The sequence below is a fragment of the Ursus arctos genome, unplaced genomic scaffold (assembly GCF_023065955.2).
Source record: "Ursus arctos isolate Adak ecotype North America unplaced genomic scaffold, UrsArc2.0 scaffold_27, whole genome shotgun sequence".
Classification (NCBI taxonomy): Eukaryota; Metazoa; Chordata; class Mammalia; order Carnivora; family Ursidae; genus Ursus; species Ursus arctos.
In genome coordinates, this window is record NW_026622952.1 from 7957282 (window position 1) to 7975226 (window position 17945).

Sequence of the window (17945 nt, forward strand, 5' to 3'; positions counted from 1 at the left end):
CACGCGGGATTGGCACCTGATTTGCCGCGCTGCGGGAGTTCTGTAGCTGACCTCATTAGCGGCGCATTTCCTGGCTTGTTAGCATCATATTTGTATAATTTACAGCACCTTCGTTTTTATGGAATGTGTTTCTTGTAGAGTGTAATGGCAGCGATATATTTAACCGATCGTATTTAGGAATGCTTTTGCTGGAGGCAGCCTGCAGATATAAAGGGGACATTTTCTCCTCTCCTGCTTGGGCCTTTTTTTTTTTTTGCATTTTGGCTCATGTGGCAGCTACATATGTGTGTGTGTGTGTGTGTGTGTGTGTGCATGTTTCTGCGTGTATAAATATATGCGTACAAATGCCTGGGAGACATAAAAGGGCCCTGGAGGTGCATCTCTTTCTTCCGAGGATTGTCTTTGCTCCCTGGCCATCTCCGACGCATGGCTGTGGACTGGGTGGCCCTGGAAGGCCTCGATGCCTGGCTTTGAGGGGGCGGCTTTACGAAATGCAATAGGGAGCCCGGGTAGATCAGATATTTGGGGTATTTTTAGGATGGGGGGGCGAAGGCGGGGTGAAGATGCTCAGAAGCAAGGCGGCACAGGAAGGTGGGTTTTCAAGTCTCTGTGACCTCTGGAGGCTTTTGCAGAAAACAATAGGCTGGAGAACGGAAAGCATATGTCACTCAGGGACTGATCTGGCCCCCAGCGATTTATCTTAGAAAACAAAGAGCATATGGACAGAGAGGCATATATTCTTCTTTCTGACCTGTATAAAAAGATGGGAAAGGCTGGGAGTACATGTTTGCAAGGGGGAGAGTGTCTCAATTTGGGGGTCTCTCAGGGAAACCCCGGGCCGGGGGCCGGGAGATCAGATCCCCGTCCGAGCCCGCTGCTCACCCAGGCTGCATGACCTCGGGCCGGCCTTCTCACCTACAAATGAAGCGATGGGACTGGCTCGCCTCTCTCCGGAAGGCCATGTCTCTGCCCCCAGTCACTCCAGGCAGATAAAGACTGAAGGGGGGGTTCTCATGCACCCAATCATCCGAGCTGTGTTCTTGAGGGTTACTTGCAGTGACCCAGAAGAGAGAAACAGCTCTCCAGGAACTGTCAAGTGTGTCTTAGTTACATCTTCTGACAGGGGGCAAAGAGGGTGAATAGACTAATAATTCAGAAACCAAGGACATGGTAGGGTGAGTTTAAGAGCTTTAGTAAAACCTCGAGCCAGAGCATGCGTAGCTGCATATTTCCTTCCCATAGTCACGTCTCGGCCTCCAGGAGAGGCTCACCTTAGGGACAAGATACATAGGTAGGCCCTGGACTTCGTCAACCCATGACAGAGTGAGAAGAAGTTAAGTAAATCTGTTAAAATGACCCGAGGCACAGAGGCAAAGTTGATGCAACTAGCCACTCAGGTTAGGGTCCTCTGCATTTCCCCTCTCCCCACTTGCCACCTCCCAGCTTTTGAAATTTCAGAAATTCTTCTGCCTCTGAGGTCTTCTCCAGTGGCTATAACCTCCTGTCTCTGGATTTAAGAGGTTTGGGGTTCTTGATTTTACTTCGTAGATATGTTCCTAACACTGGAGTGGCTAGATTCGACGGTAATAATTCAAAATGATAAACGTATTTGTAGCCAGAATTCAAATATACGTTTTCATCCCATTATTTCTCACCTTCTCGGGACCTAGAACGATGACTTATATTTGTGCTGCCCTTTATCTTTAGCACTGACACAGACCCGAATCTCTCACCTCTTAAAAAAATGCCTAGATTACCTACCTGGCCCCTGCTCTTTCCAGCCGCACTTTCTGAACAACAGTGCTATACTCGTCACTTCTGTTGCCCCTCAGTTTCCTTGGGCATGGCTTCCGCTCCCTTCCATGTCCTTGAAGTTTCTCCCCAAGGTCACCAGTGAGCTCAAACAGATGCTAAGGTTGTGTGCTGCCTCCCAGCACCGCCCGCTCCCTTGTGCAGGGACCACATTCTCCTGGAGTCCGCTCACTTTCCTGGTCATTGTCAGCTGGCTTCATCGGCTGGGGTGTTAGCACCTGACTCTTCTGTTGGCGCCCTGAGGGTTTTGACCAAGTGTGTGCTTTCTCACCCTCTTTCCTCTCTTGCCAAGACTTTTTATCTCTTCGCTGTGGCTTCAATAGACTTTTATGTTCTGAAGAGTCTCCAGCTCTCCTGAGACCCTCTCTCCACCTTTTTACCAGGAGGTTCCATTGGGCTACTTTGCTAAAACAGAGTATAGGGTGCCTGGTGGCTCAGTCGGTGAAGCGTCTGCCTTTGGCTCAGGTCATGATCCCGGGGTCCTGGGATCCAGTCCCACATCGGGCTCCCTGCTCAGCGGCTAGTCTGCTTCTCCCTCTACCCCTGCCCCCTGCTCGTGATCTCTCTCCATCTCTCTAATCAATAAATACAATCTTTTAAAAAAATAAAACAGAGTATAAAATAGTGACTCAAATAAGACGGCAATTTATTTCTCTTTCACACCCTCGTCCAGAGTTTCTGGGCCTTCCAGGGAGGGCAAATGGTTCTGTTTCATGAAGTTGTCCAGGGATTAAGGTTTTTTCTATCTTGTTACTCCACCATCTAAAGCACTGTCCACTCTTCCACAGGGTGAAAAATGTCTCACTGGCACTGTGTTCCAGCATGCGTGAAGGCAGAAGAGGAAGCTGAGGGCAACTAGCTCCCTTTCCAGAAAGTGAGCCTGTAGCTGTGCATAGCGCATAAATGCCCAACCCACGGGGCCATACCTAGCTGCGAGCTAAGCTAGGGAATGTGGTATCACCTGGGCAGACTTGGATCCGTTAAGACCTAGGACGCTCTGTTGTGAAAACAAAAAATAGAAGAGTCTGGACTTTATCAGCCCCCCCTCCCTTGAATGATAAGAAATTAAGCAAATTTATTTATTTATTTATTTAATTTATTTTATTTTTTATAATAATTTTTTATTATGTCATGTTAGTCACCATACAGTACATCCCTAGTTTTTGATGTAAAGTTCCATGATTCATTACTTGTGTATAACACCCAGTGCTCCATGTAATACGTGCCCTCCTTAATACCCATCACCGGCCTATCCCAATCCCCCTCTGCTCTGAAGCCCTCAGTTTGTTTCCCAGAGTCCATAGTCTCTCATGGTTCATTCCCCCTTCTGTTTACCCCCTCTTCATTCTTCCCTTTCTTCTCCTACCGATCTTCTTACTTCTTATGTTCCATAAATGAGTGAAACCATATGATAATTGTCTTTCTCTGCTTGACTTATTTCGCTTAGCATTATCTCCTCCAGTCTGGTCCATGTTGCTACAAATGTTGAGAAATCGTTCTTTTTGATGGCTGAGTAATATTCCATTGTATATATGGGCCACATCTTCTTAATCCAGTCATCTGTTGAAGGGCATCTTGGCTCCTTCCACAATTTAGCTATTGTGGACAATGCTGCTATGAACATTGGGGTGAATATGGCCCTTCTCTTCACTATGTCTGTATCTTTGGGGTAAATACCCAGTAGTGCAATGGCTGGATCATAGGGTAGCTCAATTTTTAACTTTTTAAGGGACCTCCACACTGTTTTCCAAAGTGGCTGTACCAACTTGCATTCCCACCAACAATGTAAGAGGGATCCCCTTTCTCCACATCCTCTCCAACATTTGTTGTCTCCTGCCTTGTCAATTTTTTCCATTCTAACTGGCGTAAGGTGGTATCTCAATGTGGTTTTGATTTGAATTTCCCTGATGGCTAATGATTTTGAACATTTTTTCATGTGTCTGTTAGCCATTTGTATGTCTTCATTGGAAAAGTGTTCATATCTTCTGCTCATTTTTTGATTTGATTATTTGTTTCACATGTATTGAGTTTGAGAAGTTCTTTGCCATTTTATTCAACATAGTACTAGAAGTCCTTGGAACAGCAATCAGACAACAAAAAGGGATAAAAGGTATCCAAATCTGCAAAGAGGAAGTCAAACTGTCTCTCTTCGCAGATGACATGATACTCTATATGGAAAACCCAAAAGACTCCATCCCCAAACTACTAGAACGTATAGAGCAATTCAGTAATGTGGCGGGATACAAAATCAATGCTCAGAAATCAGTTGCATTTCTATACACGAACAATGGACTGAAGAAAGAAAAATTAGGGAATCCATTCCATTTACAATAGCACCAAAAATCATACGTTATCTCGGAATTAACTTAACCACAGACGTAAAGGATCTATATTCTAGAAACTACAAATCACTCCTGAAAGACATTGAAGACACAAAAAGATGGAAAAATATTCCATGCTCATGGATCGGAAGAATAAACATAGTTAAAATGTCTGTGCTACCCAGAGCAATCTACACTTTCAAAGCCATCGCGATCAAAATGCCAATGACATTTTTCAAAGAACTGGAACAAACAGCCCTTAAATTTGTGTGGAACCAGAAAGGCCCCCGAATCGCCAAGGAATTGTTGAAAAGGAAAAACAAAGCTGGGGGCATCACAATGCCGGATTTCAAGCTATACTACAAAGCTGTGATCACAAAGACAGCATGGTACTGGCACAAAAACAGATACATAGACCAATGGAACAGAACAGAGAACCCAGAAATGGACCCTCGGCTCTTTGGGCAACTAATCTTTGATAAAGCAGGAAAAAACATCCGGTGGAAAAAAGACAGTCTCTTCAATAAATGGTGCTGGGAACATTGGACAGCTACCTGCAAAAGAATGAAACTTGAACACTCTCTCACACCTTACACAAAGATAAACTCCAAATGGATGAAAGACCTCGATGTGAGACAGGAATCCATCAAAATCCTAGAGAACATAGGCTGCAACCTCTTTGACATCAGCCACAGCAACTTTTTTCATGACACATCTCCAAAGGCAAGAGAAACAAAAGAAAAAATGAACTTGTGGGACTTCATCAAGATAAAAAGCTTCTGCACAGCCAAGAAAACAGTCAAAAAAACTAAGAGGCAGCCCATGGAATGGGTGAAGATATTTGCAAATGACACTACAGATAAAAGATTAGTATCCAAGATCTAAGAAATTAAGCAAATTTATTAAAACGACCTAAGGAACAAGGACAAACTTTATCCAACTGACTAGTCAGATCAAGGTTCTTTGTACATTCCCTTCACCCCCTAGCTCCCCAGAATGAAGACAGTCTCTAAAGTTGAGGCACCTCAAACTGAATATTTCCCAAACCGCTTCATTATCCTTCCCTTCCACCCTGCTTCTTCAGTTACCTCTCTGGGCGAGTATCATTGTCATACCCAATTGCTCAAACCAGAAACCTGGAATCAGTCTCTAGTTCTTTTTCTCACTGCTACACATCAGTATTTCTTGAACTCCAGCCATTTATATCTCTTACGTATTTTAGATCTAGACACTTCTCTACTCCACTGCCACCAGCTTAGTCAAGGCCCCATTATCTCTTCCTTGGATCATCGCAGTAGGCTCTTCACTGGCCTTCCTCTACTTCCTCCTGACCCTTCCGATCACTTTCCCATTCCGTTGTCAAAGTTGCTTTATAAAAATGAAAATATGATAATATCACTCCTGCTTAAAATCCTCCAGTGGCTTTTCATGAACCCGAATTTGTAATGGGCTCTAGAAGACCCTGCCTGATGTGACCTCTGTCTGAGTCACCAGGCCGATCTCATGCCTCTCTGATCTTGGTTCTCTCCAGGCCTGATATATGGGGTTTGTTTTGACACTTTTTTTTAAAGGATTTATTTATTTTAGTGAAAGAGAGATAGAGAAAGCACACGAGTGGGGGGAGGACCAGAGGGAGAGGAAGAGAATCCCGAGCAGACTCCCCACCAAGTGCAGAGCCCCATCCTGTGACCCCAAGATCATGACCCAAGCGGAAACCAAGAGTTGGGCACCTGACCAACTGAACCACCCAGGCACCCTTATCTCGACATTATTTTAAAATTGGCGATGCTATCCTTTGATTCTGGTCTTTCACACAAATGCTGTCTTGTGGGAGCACTCCTTCTACTTCCCTCCCTGCTTGGTTAACTACTCCTTCTCTCCCAGAGCTCAGCTTTGGGATTATTTTCTTACTGGGGCCCTCTCCTTATTCTGTGCTCCTATGGCACCTATTAATTCTTTTTTACTAACACTAATCAAACCAATAATTAAATGGCCAGTATCTGTCCTTGTGACTATCTTGTAAGCCCCAAGAAGGCTGGGCTGCCTTCTTTATTTGATGACAAAAGCAAACTTAAGCATTTGGCAAAAAATATACTATCTTCGAAAAATTCCCTCACCCTCTACTGCTCTATGCAAAGCCTTTCTTCGTATAATGATGTAGTGTTTACCTATTATAATAATAGTAATAGTTCTGCTCATGAAAATTATTAGGAGCATATAGTGAAGAAAACATAGAGCAATAAATATACATAATATGTAATATTTAATTCGAATGATAGCTTATATTTATATACGATTTTATAATTTTAATGCTTTTGTTCGTATAATTTTATTTGAACCTCACAAGACCCTGTTAGTTAGAGATGTCAGGCAAATTATTCCCACTTTACAGATGGGCAAATTGAGAGTCTGTGAAGTTAATTGACTTAACTGAGGTCTTTAATTTGGTGAATAAAGGAGACAGAGCTTGAGTCCGGATCTCTGGTTTCAGGACCAGAGTGTGTCCACTGTATCGGGCTGTGAGAGAGATCATGAAACACAACTGTGCATATCTCTTGTTTCTGTGTCTGACACAGGCAGGCATTTGAGAATTATTTTTTGAACAGATAAATGCATGAATAGATATACCAGTAGGTCTGACAATGTGATTAAGATTTAACACCAACCTGGAAGTCAACAATGTGGGATAATGAACAGAAACAATAAAATATGTTATGCTATATAGGAGAGAAATGGAATCTGGCCAACCCACTGGATAATTAAAGTGAATTCAGTGATCACTTTAAATAACTATGTGGGTGTGGAAGGTCTGTATATACTCATCAAGAATCTTGAACCCACTGATGATGGCTTGACAAAGGAAATTTTACTGTAGCTCAGAATTTGTTTGAAATGCAAGATATAAAATGAGTAAATAATACCCAGCTTGACTCTCCTATGCACAGAAAGGAGAAGGCTGTTGACTGTGTCATTGGCTTGAGGTGTCCTTAAATATTTTTCTGTCCAAACTTCATTCTCTCCCCATGCTTCTGAGCCATTTAAATGTATTCTTGAATAAAGGGGGTACCAAGTGGCTATTTATAGGACCTCTGCCTCTCTAGTAGAATAGCCAGTGTGTCTTTCTCTAGCATTTTGGGGTAGACAGCAACTCCAACAAGGGAAGGTGCTTCTTCCAAGGGAAGACCTTAACTCTGGGTTAGTAAGAGATATCTTAAAGATCTAATAATTCTGATGATTCCAAAAGGGGAAAAAGTGACCAGGTCTGAAGGTCTTTTTTTTTTTTAATCTTTTGGTTAGTTTCAAGTCTATCTCTCTGTATGTTAAGCACCTAATGTAGTTCTTGGACATACTAGGTCTTCAATAATTGGTGGTTATTCTGGAGATAATGCAACCAGCTATCAAGGAAGTGCACAGACATGAGGTTGAAACCTAGTTATGACACTTATTAGGTGGCAAGGTAGTTTCCTGTTACAGAGCAAGATAACTTCCTCACAGAGAAAGTTATTTAAACTTCCTAATCTTAAGTATTCTTGTCTGTAAAAAAAAGGGTAGCTAGATGAGCCAGATTCCATATTAGGTGTTCTATTCCTGCTATTTCTTATGGTTACGACAACTTTGAATGCTCAGTTTACAGGTAAGTTAACTGAGGCTTGCAGATGTTAAGCAATTGGCCTCAGGCTGTGGTCATCTGGTTAGTGTCAAAGTGAAGATCGAAACCCAGACTTATCCAACTCTGACACCCGACCGTTTTCCACCTCACAGCACTTCTCATATAAAATAGAGATGACAAAGATGCAGGATTCTTGTGATGGTTAGAACCAGTGCATGGTACACCTTTGACACTTAGAATAGTAACTGTTATTGTTAATTATGCCACACATGATACAGGAAAACCTATATATTCATATTAATCAAGGTTGGAAGAGCTTTGATGTGCCCTACCCATTAAGAACCTTGGTTGAAATTTCCCTGTTTGGCACACAGCAGACGCCCAGTAAATGCTTGTTGACATGTGAAAGACACATGTAGTGATACATGTTAAAGATCCAGTCATGTCTGATATTTTAGTTGCATTCTGTTCCTTTCACACCCCCATGACAAGCACACCTCTTTCACCTTCGAAAGTTTGGGAAAGTTTTATGACATGCAGTAAGACAAAGAACTACAAGGGGTCATCTTATCAGAACAGCTGGCCTTTTCCCCCCTCTCAAAATACACTGGGAGGGTTCTACTTCTGGTGTGGTCAAGTAGGCACCTATCAGATGAACCCCCTCCCAACAGACAATAACTGCAAGCTCTAGACAAAATTCAAGAAGCATCCACCTGAAGGCACAGTTGACACCTGGGAGAAGGGGCTAGTGTGGGGTAAGTTTCCCATTTATTATGGCCTTTAGCTGCAATCCATCCCCCATAGGGCAGCTAAGACTCCTCTAGGAAACCTGCAATCTTCCTGGCCTGAAGAACCAGATGACAGACTTTTGGGCAACTGTGACTGCTAAATATGAACTGTACCCAAATCTCAGGTTCCAGCACGTGTGGGGTAGAATCCAAGCAGCTCAGCGAAAAATAGAAGAACAGGACCGAGATTGAAGCTGCCACCCAAGAGACAGAACTGACAATTTCAGCGCAGCCAATCTAATTGCCTGAATTGTTGTTATGACAACAACTGCCAAAGTAGCAACTTCGCACTCTTCAGCAGAATGTAACAGAATTCAGAGTACCCACAACACAACATTCACCCTGTCCCGAACATAACCCACAGCTACCCAGTACAGAAAGAGCTAGAAAAACATGACTTGTTTTTAAGAGAAAGCACAATCAGTGAAGACTGATCCCTGTGTGACCCAAATGTTGGAATTAGTGGAGAAAGGATTTTAAATTAGTTATTATTACTATACTCATTAACGTATGAGAAAATACGCCTGAGACAGATGAAAAAATATATAAAGAAGAAATAGGAGCTGTTAAAAAGGACCAAACAGAAGTTGAAAAAAAAATATTTAAAGTAACAAAATCACTGGATGGACTTAAAAGCAGAAGAGATGATGGAGAAGTAGTCCGTGAACTTGAAGGTAAATCAATATAAATGATATATTTTTAAGAACAAAAGGAAAGGAAAAAGAACAAACAAAAAGAATAGGAAGAAATAATGTGAAGACATAATGAAATAATAGTTCCCAAATGTGATGAAAGACAAATTTACAGATTCAAGAATATCAGCAGGGGCGCCTGGGTGGCTCATTCAGTGAAGCAACCGGCTCTTGCTTTTGGCTCAGGTCTTGATCGCAGGGTCGTGAGCCTACTTCATAAAAAGAACCCAACAACTCAGCAGAGTCCAAATAGGGCAAATGTGGAGAAAATCATGCCTTGAAAAACCAGAGGAGAAAGGGAAAATCTTGAAGCAGTTAGAGCAAAAGGATGTTTTACTTGTTTATTTAAAGATTTTTTTATTAGAGAGAGAGCACACGCAGGGAGGGCCAGAGGGAGAGGGAGAGAAGCAGGCTCGGCTAAGCGCAGAGCCTGATGTGGGGCTGGACTTGGAGCTCGATCTCATGACCCTGAGATCATGACCAGAGCTGAAATCAAGGGTAGGTTGCTTAACCGAATGAGCCACCCAGGGGCCCCAAAAAGATGCTTTATATATAGGAAGACAATGAGTTGACAGAAGCAAGAAAATCAGGGAAGGCCATCTTTAAAGTGATTAAAAAAAAAAAAAACCCTCTGTCTATCCAAAATTTATACCCAGTGAAAATATTTTCTAAGAACAAAGCAAAATAAAGACATTTTTAGCTAAAAGAAGGCCAAGTGAGTTCACTGCCGGCTGACCGCATGACAACAAATGCTGGAGGAAGTTCTTTAGATTGAAACGAGATGATACCAAATGGAAAAGCAGATCTTTTTTTTTTTTTTAAAGATTTTATTTATTTATTTGAGTGAGCGCGTGAGAGAGGGAGAGAGAGGGAGAGAGCTGGGGGAGAGGCAGAGGCAGAGGGAGGGGCAGACTCCCCACGGAGCAGGGAGCCCCGATGTGAGGCTGGATCTCAGGACCCCGGGATCATGACCTGAGCAGAAGGCAGACACTTAACTGACTGAGCCACCCAGGCGCCCCGGAAAAGCAGATCTTCAGGAAGGAGTGAAGAACATCAAAAAAATGGTAAATATCTGGAGTAAATAAAAAAAATACTATATTTAATTTCTTAATTTCTCTAAAATACACATGACATTTAAAGCACACGTTCTAACATTGTCTCTCGGGCTTTATAACATGTACAGATGTCATAACTAGGGCCATCAACCATGGCAGAAAAGATGGGGAGAGATGGTAAACTGACCTATCCAGTGGCAAAGTTTTTACATTTTGCATGAAAAGATACAATGTGAATTCTACACAGATTGTAAAAAGTTAAGAATATGCATTAGAATTACTAGAAAAAACATGATGAAGATAATACAATAAGTTATGGCTCAAAAACCGAGAGAGAAATAGGAGAGACTTTCTTCTTTTTCCCCTTTCTGTCTGAAACTCATCTTGATTCCTCGTTCTTGCTGGGAAAATGGGGAATGCATTCATTTACTCGTTCATACATGCACCTGTCTCATAGATGTTTATTGCACGGCCCTGAGATTTTCAGGTACTATATGAAGTCTTGAGGATATAAAAAAAAAATGTAGTCTTTGCCTTTGAGGAGTTTTGTCCTTCTCCCCTGTGAATTGATGGAGACTCTTTTGACCTCCATATTGGTGGGGTCTTCAATTTTTTCAAATTTAGGAATAGGGAGAGCAAGGTCCGCAAAAGACGCATATTTCTAGATTCAGGTAAGAGTTAAGAGGTGCTCTAAGCAGTCTTTCTGCATGGAGAGTATGTCGATCTCCGATTTCATTTCCAGCTCAGGTGTGAAAAACCCCAATGAGGTGGGAGGGGTGGAGAGCTGAGGATTGTGCCCTTGACTCGAAGTGAGAAGACTCGATTGTAGTACCGCCAGCGGCCCACTTCGCTGTGTGACTTTAAGTAAATCGCTTAGCCTCTCTGAGTCTCAGTGTCATTATTTCCAAATTGGGTAGTAATCTCTGTCACTGCTCGTAAAGAAGATGCATGTAGCTTCTGCTTCCTGAGTTCCGGGTCCAGTGTGGCTCAGGGTCCACATGTCAGACTTTAAGAGCACTCAGAACTAGGTATTCTAAAACCAGTTCTCCAACTTGAGTCTTAGAGAAGATGATGGACTATTTTCTTGGAAGTTTATGTGCTGATTTTCTTTTCTCTCCCTGTATGGTTTAATCTGGTGGAGGGGAATAACATAGGCTTTGGTGTAAGACACACCTGCATTTAAATTCCAGCTCTGACATTAAACTCAGTTTTCTCCTGTGTAAAATGAGGATAACACTGCTTAGATGGTGTGGCCGAGATGACCAGCTGTCCATCAGAGATTCTTAGTTCTTCTGATAGCACAGAGGATTTCTTGCCCAGCGAGGGCCAAGCTGTGGTATCTAGAAGTCCATCTATAGTCCATCTAGAAGTCCATCTGGCTGGCTCAGCATGTGACTCTAGACCTCAGAGTTGTGAGTTCAAGCCCCATGTTGGGGGTTGAGCTTACTTTTAAAAAAATTGTCCATTTATAAATACCGTCTATAAATAATTCTACAGATCCAATGCGAGTGGAAGCGACCCAGGCTACTTCCAGGCCTGGCCCATAAGAAACTTCCCACGGGCAAACCTGCATGTTCTTTCCCTTCCAGACTTGATGCAGAACACAGCACAAGGAGCTCGCGAGCCACGCGGTGAAGATGAAAGCCAGGAGATGGAAGGAGGCTGGGCCCCCAGTCACCGCTTGGACGAGCGACCCGCTTGTGAGCCATGCTGTTCTGACCTGGTGTAAGTGGGGAGTAGACTTCTGTTGTGCTGGAGCTGGCATGCATTTGGATGCTGTTTTTACAAATGAATGTAGACAGTCATCTCACACAGTAGGGTTAAAGAAACAAAAGTGCCTGCTGTCTGCCTGCCAACAGCACTTTTATCAGGTTGGATGAACAGTCAACATCATTCTTGCTTATGTCATTTTTGTCACCAAGGCACGTGACTCTCATTTTCCAAGCAAACCCAACAGTGATAGCAGCTCCCTCCTGGAGTCCCCGAGAGATAAGTCAGTTCTAAGCAGGGACGGGAGAAGGTGTGGCTGAGGGCAGTTCAGAAGTAGCAAACGGCCATGGGGGCAATGGACAGGCAGGTAAGAGGAAATGAAACTCAGAACAAACACTTTCATTAAAGCAGCAAATGTTTTTGGGTCATTACCAGACGAAGAGGCCCAGGACATGTGTGGGAAACTGTTTTCCCTCAGAAGACGTTCAGTGACGTGACCTCCTCATTGCTGTCTCTGAGAAATGTATGATCAGTCCCTTGCCAAGGAAGGAGGGCCTCTGACGGTGATGTCAGCGCAGGTATGGAACTGGGAGGATGGGGGGGGGGGCGCAGTGCTCTCCAAACATCCAAACCTGCTGATCAGCTCCATCCGGGGGCTCCCCTGCAACCAGTCCAGGTTGAGGCCTGTGCGTGGCAGGTGACCGTGGTGTTCCTACACTCCCCGATGTCTGCCTAGGCTCTGGGACCAGCCTGGTCAGGCCCTCCACCCCCTCCAGAGCCTTCCTCTCCTTAAACTCATGAGGCTACCCATGACCTGCTCCAGAGGGGTCCTCTCAGGGCTAGTTAGGTGAGTGGTGGCTACTGCCCTTAGGGCCGGGCCTGCTTCTATTCCAGCGTACAAGGTGAGCCCCCCAAAACGTGGAATTCGATTCCACAGAGGCCAAATGAATGCAGGAGGCATTCCAGCCTTCCACTGCCCTGCCAGGAGCAGGCTTTGTGGTAGAATTCCCAGGGTCCACAGAGGCCTGGAGAAGTGGGGCTCTTCCTGGTGCAAGAAGACAGGGCACCAGAGGGGAGAGGGAGCGAAAGGGAAGGAGGAGGAGCTGACTGGTGAGGGTGGTGAAGGGCATGGATTTACTGGGGTGAGGGCCAGTGATGAGGAGCATGGGTGTGTGGTGACTAACGTGAGTGGAGCCCGATTCTGGAGGCAGAGAAGACAAGGGGTCAGGATGCTTCCCAGGCTGGCAAACGATGGGCACCTTGGAGGCAGGCTTCTTTGCCAGCCGAGCAAACTCCCACCTCCCCCAGGATGCCGAGGACGGAGCCCCATTGAGAGCTCATGGGGCCCGGGCTCGCCCCTACCCCTTGGTGGGGAGAGCTGGTCAGAGCTGGTCAGAGCTGGTCAGCTCCTCCTGCCTTCCAAGCGCTCCCAGGGTGGCCCATGCAGCCAGGCGCGCACCCGCCTGTCAGCTCAGCACTTTCCTCTCTGGCTCTGCTCAGCCCAGCTCCCCGGCCCGCCCCCAGCCCAGGCCAGCGCAAACCATTTCTGCAGGCGCAGAGGAGGATGGGGTTCGGGTCTGCTCCTCTCCGTGCGGCTTCCCGACAGAGCCCTGCCTCTCCTGCTTGCAGCCCTCCAGACGGAGCTTTTCCCTCCCTCCCTCCGTCTCCCACGGAGTGGACCCGCCCAACTCGCGCTCGGGAGCCTCCCCTTCCAGTGGTTTCCTTCCGTTGTGTCCTGCTCAAGAGGACTGGGGCTTCCTCCTTGTTCTAGCTCACTTCTGCTTGACTACCTGGCTTTTGTTACCCCAAGTGTCTCTCTCTCCCCCTTCCTCTCTCCCTCCCCTTACAAATGGCTTTGCCGCAGCGCTGGGAGTGCAGGCAGCACCAGTAATGTCTCCATGGTTCCTTGTTAGCTGCACTCTAAGCAGGAAAGTGACTGGGCCTGACAATATAATTTACATCGCCGTATGAAAGTATCTGTGGAAGCCAAGCTAATTTGTGCCAGATTAGGCTATTTGTCTCAGCCACTGTCTAGCAGCACAATCTATCAGAGGGCTGTTTTCAAATATCGCTTTTCAAGCGTGCCCTTGAGAGGCAGAAATTGATTGGGATCTTAGAGAGCAAAATTACAGCAATAACTTAAAAGAAACAATAATTACTGAATCATACCAGTGTCAGCACTCTGCAAAACACGAAATAGCCATCAAACCCCAATCCAATATATTCTGAAGCGAATTTATTGAATGGAAAAAGCAGTTGAGTGAGGGTTTTTCTCCCCCTCCTCCCCTTCCGCTGTACATATGGTTATCTCAAAACCGCAAGTGAATGAGTCGATAATTCTTGTCATTGACTGCTCCATTTTCACGGAGTCAGGGGCGATCCATTAGCCTCCTCCTGCTGCACGGGCTCCCTCTCCCCTCTCTCTCCTCCATCGCCTCTATTCATTTGCTAGTCTCTGCTCTTCAAGCAAACAAACATGTATAACTAATCATCTGTTAAAATGCAGAGGGCCCCTAATAAATCTCCGCAGCTGAAATACTTTAATGGGTAATTAATTGATCCTGTTCCAGAGGAGTAATAAGATAATAAATTAGACAATATTTCACTCAGTCGTGTCAGGCTCCTGGCTAATGGCGCTGTAGGGCTAAGCTGAAGGATAATAAATTAACCAGAAATTAACTGCTAAGAGCTTTCTGCGGAGAAATCGGCTGACAAGTGAGTCACGCGTGATTCAGGGCCAGATCGGGGCTATGGCAGTCTCCACGCGGGCGAACCTGTGGTTTGGGTGGGGAGCCGGGGAATGAGGGCGGCTTAGGTTCCCCACTGGAGAGAGCCCGCCACGCAGAGCTGAGAGTTGGCTCAAGGGACCCAGGACCCTTCCTCGCACACCCAGCGGGTCCCTGGCAGCTGTAACTCTGCACATGCGCACTCTGGAAAATAGTTTTCTCCCACGCCCTTGGACTCGTGGAGGTTTTATGGGTTGCTTCTCTGTGACCACTATGGGCTCCGCACACCTGTAGCCCCCATGCTCTGTCTGATGCTCCCTGAGCAAATAGAGAATGGGCCTTTGTGGAAAAGAGACTCGCGGTCTCTCCAGGGTTTCACAGCAATGAAGCAGAAAAGGGCATAGAGAGATGGCAAGAATTACATTTTGCAACTGGTAACAAGTATTTGTTAGGGGGCAGGATGGAGAACATGCCTTAGTTTTATTCAGGAAGTCAGGTGGGGTGATGCCAGTTAATAGGCAAGACAAGGAAGAACTTGACCTAGAAGGAAAGGTGGGCCTTTGCTGGAGAAAACGGGAGGTCAGTTTGTCCAGTAGGAAGGGCTTGGGGCAGAAGTGGGAGGTTGGAGGGGAAGGCAGTATATCATAAAGCATTGGGGATATGAGGTGTGTGACGCTGCAGAGGTTACTTAACTGCCCTGAGATTTGGTTTGCTCATCAGTAAAACAGTGTTACGATGAATAAATGGAATGCATAGGAGAAGCTAGGTTCCGTATCTCGCCCACAGGACATGCTGTACTAATGTTAGTTATTCTACGGCGGACAGTGGGGAAGGTTATAACAGGCAAGCAAGGGAGGCAGCACCCAAGGAAGTGAGAGAGCTAGGCAGTGAGAGACAGCAGGCTGCCCCTCTTGGAATAACGACCAGAAATAACGACCCTTCCCCCCACCTGTACCCTAAATGTGGTCTGAACTGAAGTGTGTTCACCTTCTGCCAGACCGGTCCTGGTCATTGTGGCACACAGGGGCGGGTTAATCTTCTGAGTCATGGTGACTATGGCAGTATGGGTGGAAGGCATACACAGAGCTTGATTACGGAAATGAGAAAATGTATGCAGAACACATGGCCAGGGCTTGTCAGCATTACCAATAGCAGCATTATTGGTATTCCTGGCCTGGCGTCTCTAGGCTCTTCATTTTTCTGGGTGGTGATCAACCTGGGAATGGATCCCGAAGATAAGCCCTTGTGCCGTCTCAGATGGCCTCAGGGGAGCTGGAACCTTCTCGGGCATCCCCAGTGCTGTTCTCCTGAGAGAGACCGCAAGTCTCCTGGGGACTGAGAGCGCACAGGTCCACCAGCAGAACAGGGTCAGCTAAACACTGGGCTCTGCCCATGTACAAGCAGCAGGCCCTTCCAAGGAGACATGGCAGGGTAAATTAGCTCCCACGGCAAGGATCCATGAACTGACATTTGCTTTACAAATTAACATGTGCTCTTTCATTCTTTGTTCTTTTATTCCTGGCTCCCATCAGCCTTCGCCCCCCTGCTTCCTTTGTCCCTGAGACCTCAGAGCCGGAAGACAGGTTGAGATCACCTGGCCTGCCCTCTGTCCCAGGCCACTCATCCCCGGCCTTGGACGGCACAGGCCCAGGAGCAGCTGAGCCCGGAAGCCCATTGCAAGTGCTTGAATCATTAGAAAATTCTTTCTCCCAAACGTCCTAGCTGGGCCCCGTGGGGCGGCTCTTTAGATGATCGATAACCATTATATGACCCCTAAAGCCTTTCCTTTTTAGACCACACTTGCTTATTTCCTTTAACCATTACGTACGTCCCATTTTCCCTTCTTTTTGTTGTGAAATATAGCACGCACAAAGAAAAGTACCTCAAAGGTACACGTGGAGCTTGATTAATAATTATAAAGTGAACATGCATGGATGGTAAAACTTTGGTAACTTTCCCTAGCGTGCTATTCTAATCAGAGCACCCCCCTCTCCCTCCAGAGTGAGTGACTGTTATCCCGACCTCTGTGAAACCCATTTCACTATGTTACTGGCCAGATCTATAATTTACATATTCATTCCCAAACCATAGGGTGTAGCTTTGCCAATTCGAAATCTTTGTATGAAGGAAATCATACTGGAGATATTCTTTGTGTCTTCTTTTTTGCTCAACGTTGTGTCCATGAGACTTACCCTTGTGACTCTTGCGGCTGTATCTTGTTCATTTTCGGCGATATATATGCTGTATGCGTTTTGTATGTATATATTGATATAAAATTGATTGATGACTTCACTCTATGAATATACTGTAATTTACAAAATGGATTTTGGAGTCGTCTTCAGTTTGGGGCTGTTACAAGCAGTGCCGTGATGAGCGTTTATCTCAGGACGCAGGGAATGCGTTTCACGAGGCTACGTACTGTGGACAGGATGCTGGGTCATCGGGCATGCGTATTGTCTGCGTGATCAAACGGGTGTCCAGAATGGTTGTGTTAAGTCACAACACCTTCAGTAGAGTGTGCTCGTTCCCATGGCAAACCCGAAGGTGCCCTGCGTGGACCCTTCCTCCAGCGAGACTTGCGGACCAGCTCAGCTCCTGCAGGGCCTGTCTCCACCGCAGAGCTGTCTCTGTCCTGGGACCTGCCCTTCCGGGGACAGCCTGGATCCGAGGGCTGTGGCTGGGGGTGGGACAATAAAGGGGGCCATTCCGGATCACCGTGGGACCACTCTGATGAGCCACCGTCACTCTGGAGCGCCCCATCAGGGCTTTGTCAGGCCTGTGCCTTAGCAACTTTCCTTTTCCTGTTTCTTCCTGTGCTTTTATTGTGAACTTCTCACACAGGGCTCCACCACAGAGCCTGCTTCCCCACGACCCAGTCTGCGACGTTCCTGTGGCGGCTCATCTTTGCCCAAACTGGGATCAACAGACTTAGTATTTTGCCAGTCTGGTCTGTATTTAAGGCGATCTCATTGTGGCTTTTTTCTTTAGTTAAAGTTAAAAAAAATCAGATTTATTGAGGTGTAAATTACATTACACCTCAATAGAATTCATTCTTTTAGAGTGTAGTTTGACGACTTTTGACAACTGTATATCATCACGTGTTCACCACCACCATCGAGACATAGAACATTTTCATCACCCCCCAAAGTCCTTTGTTGCCCCCTTGCACTCGGTCCCCTCCCCCATCACTGATCTGTTTTCTGTCGCTATAGATGTCTCTTCCAGATATTT

General features: G+C 45.6%; 1 long non-coding RNA gene across 1 annotated transcript in view; it reads left to right on the forward strand.

The window, feature by feature from the left end:
- Positions 1 to 17728, forward strand: part of LOC130541909 (uncharacterized) — a 59400-nt gene extending 41672 nt beyond the window's left edge. The window contains exons 3-5 of the long non-coding RNA XR_008956003.1: positions 11868 to 12003; positions 12424 to 12566; positions 16247 to 17728. This is a non-coding gene — a long non-coding RNA (uncharacterized LOC130541909). The remainder of the gene's footprint in view (positions 1 to 11867; positions 12004 to 12423; positions 12567 to 16246) is intronic.
- The last annotated feature ends 217 nt before the right edge of the window (positions 17729 to 17945 follow it).